Genomic DNA, 4,477 nt, shown 5'->3' with positions numbered 1-4,477 from the left:
ACCCAAAGTGGGGTCCTGAAACATCAAGGTGGGGTCCTGAAAATATTTTCTAAATTAATTACATTTTTGCCTTAGTTGCCTAAAACGTATAAATGTAGAATAATAAATAATAAAAGCTGACCTGATACAAATGTTTATCATCCAAAAATACTTGTGGGCACAGGTCTCTGCTACTGTTATTTCGTGGGTCAAAAGCTGAAAAGTTTGGGAACCACTGCACTTCAGAAATCGATTTAAAGGGTATTAAAATACTTGGTGGTGTAATATTTCTCTATAATTATTACAAAAACACAAAATAAGTATAAATAAGTATTTATATTTGTGTAGCCTTTGTTTTTAGGGTTATTAACAAAGTTTGTGTACTCAGACCAGTAATATTTGGGGTCACAAATTTTTGCCATGGATATTTTGTGGGTCAGAAGATAAAAAGTTTGGGACCCACTGACCTATACTACTAAAAATACACTATGAGTCTTTACCAAAGTATACTTAATGACAGGGGAAATATTTACAATTAAAGGTATTTTTGAGAAGCAGAATGTCACACCACTTTCTAGATGAGTTAAACGTTTTGAAATAGAAATGCAGAAAATAGCACGAGGTTTGCAAAATTAGTTAAACTGCAAACACCAAGGGAAAAAAGAAAACTGGAAAGCCTCACTGCAAAAGCTGAGTCAGCATCCAAAACGTTTCTCAAACTGAGATTAACAGATTTATCTTTTTGCAACAACTCTTTTTAGGCTATGTTGTCATAATGTGGCAGTGGGGGAAAAATGAAATAAAACTAACATGTCATGCTTATAAATGTGACTTTTCTTAAACCCTAAACTTTATTTTCAACTGCTACGTGGAGCAGAAAGCAGATTTGTGACGCTTTCAAACAGACAACACCTTCATCAGACCTAAACGCAGCGCATGTTTACCTGTGTGTCCGTGGTTTCCGTGCAGCGCCTGAACGCAGCACGGCTTCTGGTAATGATGACGCAGAAGGGACGAGGAAGACGAGCGCGACGTGACCACTTCAGCGTGGCGCGCGTGTGTTTCCTGTTACGTCAGAGTGCCACGCCTTTTGGTAGCAGGAGAAGCACCGAAAGTTCCGTTTGTTTATCTTCAGGACAACTTCAAATGATGTACTGTACCTATAGGAAGTTAGAGCACCTGAGTCATGATGCTGTTAGGGTCAGGTGAAGACACGTATCAGCTACAGTAATGGTGTCAGTGTGGTTAATATTTATTCTTAATAAACTCAAAATATTTAATATTAACTACACATAAATAAATAAAAGTAATACTACTTAACAGTAATGGCGGTTCATTACAGCACACTGAAGATGAAAGCTAAAATTAGCCCTTTTATGTTCAGTGCAGCAGGCTGCAGTGGCTTTACAAGTAAACAACTGGAAAACAGCTGTTTTATTTTATTGTATGTGATGTCATCAACTGGATACTGGACAGCACTATAGTGAGGGTTCTCTTTACCACCCAGCAAAGAGGGATTAATGCCTGAACCAGTTTGTTTACAAATCAACAAGTTAATCCTCAACAGCAAATCTTCAGTTCTCCTTTGGTTTCCAGTTAAAAGTGTAGGCTATTTCAGTGTGTTTTTGAGGAAACAGCTTCTACCATTGTGAGTACTACAAAAATATGACTCATGCTGGATAAAGCCTTCAAAACAAAACTATGAGTCAGCATGAAAAGGGCAGAGAAACGCTGTTTTTGTCTCCCATCTCTCCGTCCTCGGTGTGTCACTCAGTCACATGCTCTGTGGTTCTGTTGGAGTGCCAGGCTCGCCACTTCTCTGGTTGTTGACCTCTGCTGATCAGGCAGGAGAAGCGAGGGGAAGTCACCAAACACTGGAGCCCAGGAGGAACGTGTCGCTGTCTGTTGTCCAGCTGTAATCCTCTTTGGGATGGAAGTGTGTCGTGGGCATCGAGTGCCAAATGAGCTCACCTCAGGGTGTTTCTCTGTCTCCTCCCTTGAGACAAAGCTTTCCTCAACTCATTAAATTTGATGGAAATCTCTGACTTTAGAATATTAAAAAAGAATGAAGTCTTTCTGAAAGATATTAGTCGTAATCAAACAAAAAGGTTGGTAAATTTTCATATCATGGAATATCAAACAAGAAGAAGCAGACCATTCAGACCATAAAGCAGACAGGAAACACAGACAGGATTCCATGAAACCTTCAGGTGAAAATGAAGACCYCAAACCCAGACCCAAACCAGTGGTTATTCYGTATGTTGCGGGTGTTTCGGAGAAACTGAGACGTTTATTTTCTAAACATGATGTCCCAGTGGCTTTCAAACCCCAAAACACATTACGGCAAAGGCTGGTTCACCCCAAAGAACCAGTGCCCCGGCACAAACAGAGCAATGTTGTAAATGCTGTTAAGTGCCAGGAGGACTGCGACCAGTTATACATCGGGGAAACAAAGCAGCCACTGTTCAAAAGAATGTCCCAACACAGACGAGCTACATCTAATGGCCAGAACTCTGCAGTTTTCACTCATTTACAGGCCAGCGGTCACTCTTTCAGAGATGAGGATGTTCTCATTCTTGATAGAGAGGAACGTTGGTTTGAGAGAGGAGTAAAAGAAGCCATTTTTGTGAAGAAAGACCGTCCATCATTAAACAGAGGTGGAGGCCTCCGTTTTCAGTTGTCCCCCTCCTACAGCGCTGCTATTGCCAGTATCACTCCACCCCCTATTAACAATAAGTGTTAATTAGGTGTCAATGATAGCCATGTGATGTGAGTATCAGTCGGAGGCAGGGGTTAAAAGCCTGAATTTTGCCTGAAACTCTCAGACTGAAGAAGTCTCTTGGAGGAGAGACGAAACGTTTCATTAGGGAAGAACCCGTCCAGAGGACCTATACAATTTTTTTCTTTTTGATTTTTTACCTGGATTACTGAGATGCATCAGGACATAACAGGCTGTTAGTAACTCTCATCTGAACAAGAAAAAATGTTTCAATAGAGGGTTTTTGTTACAGATAGGATGTAGTTTTATTTCCTAATTGACTAAGATTTAGCAGAGTGTACATTTTGAAATAACTGCCTAATTGTATCAAATCGTAAAACCTATTATGGTCTATTTTACAAAGTTGGAGCTAAGATTTGGTGGGTGATCTTCAGGCACTAACAGATCACGTGGGATTTTCCAAGATTGTGTGCACATTATGCAATTTTTAAGCATTAAAAAGCCTAAAACTTTGTTATTTTTCAAAATAAGATTATCTTAAATTTTTACAAGGTGGCAGACAATATTCAGTTCTTAAATGCTGGACTTCTAAATACATAAAAGTGTTTTTATTGTTTATATAGATAAATATCACTTAGTGGTTAATATTCAGTAGCCAAAGGACCTCCTGTTTTATTTAAAAAGCAGGGATTTATCAAAAACTGATATTTAAAACTCATGTCTGATGAAAAGAAAACTAATTTTATGCTCATTGGGCTGAAAAAGTATGCAAAAACTGTCTTTGAAGAGTTTGGAAACTGAAAGAGTTACTGTTAGCCTCAGAACATCACTTTAAAAATATGTCACATAGTTTATTATCAGTGTGCATTGCCAATGCAATGCACACTATTGTGATTCGTTTTCCATCCAAGTCATCTCAACTTTGCCATGCTTCTCCTCCTGCATACTTTGTCCTAGAGCTGCCATTGTAATTTATATCTGCAAAGCTCCTGTGCCAAATGATGGCTATGCCTTTTGGTGCCTGTAAAACTTATAGTTTATGAAATATTAATGTTTAATTATTTATAATGGGGCCCTGTGATGGACTTGTGACCTGTCCAGGGTGTACCCCGCCCCTCGCACTGTGATTGCTGGATATGGGCACCAGTGACCCACGCAACCCTGAAAAGGAAGAAGCGTGTACAGAAATTGGATGGATGGATGGATGGATTTATAATGGCAGTCAATAGAGCCTTGTATTGGTCCAATACTGCCCTATGCTGTACTCAACTTGGTACTGCATCATAGTTTAATATTTCAACTCAGTAGTTCAGTGTTTACAGTACTAATATGATTGTATTTTGATGTTTTACTATAATATTGTCTTAATACTGCTTTATTGTTGTAATATTATGCAGTTTAGTGTCAATAATTGTATTGGCAATGTGGCCTCTTTCTGCACACATACAAACCAACCACTGCCACCACCTTCTGCCACAACTCCATTGGTCTAATGGTCTATGTCATGGATTTTCATGTGGGAGATCAGGATTCAAAGCCCGGCTAATGCAACTTTAAGAAAAAATCTCTTCAAACTTCGTATTGTCACACAATTACCTTACTTCTAAACACCTGCTGACGTGACAGGCAAAAGCTGGTATAGAAAACACATTTGAACTTGGTCAAAGTTCATTCTGAAAGTCCAATGCTGCAGGCAAAGCCATGCTGCAATGACATGCTACGTGGCAATGCACACTTGTTTTTACATCGTAAAAACCCATGTCTAGTTCCGCTTATTAT

The sequence above is a fragment of the Austrofundulus limnaeus genome, unplaced genomic scaffold, assembly GCF_001266775.1.
Source record: "Austrofundulus limnaeus strain Quisiro unplaced genomic scaffold, Austrofundulus_limnaeus-1.0 Scaffold32, whole genome shotgun sequence".
Classification (NCBI taxonomy): domain Eukaryota; kingdom Metazoa; phylum Chordata; class Actinopteri; order Cyprinodontiformes; family Rivulidae; genus Austrofundulus; species Austrofundulus limnaeus.
This window is presented reverse-complemented; position numbering follows the sequence as displayed.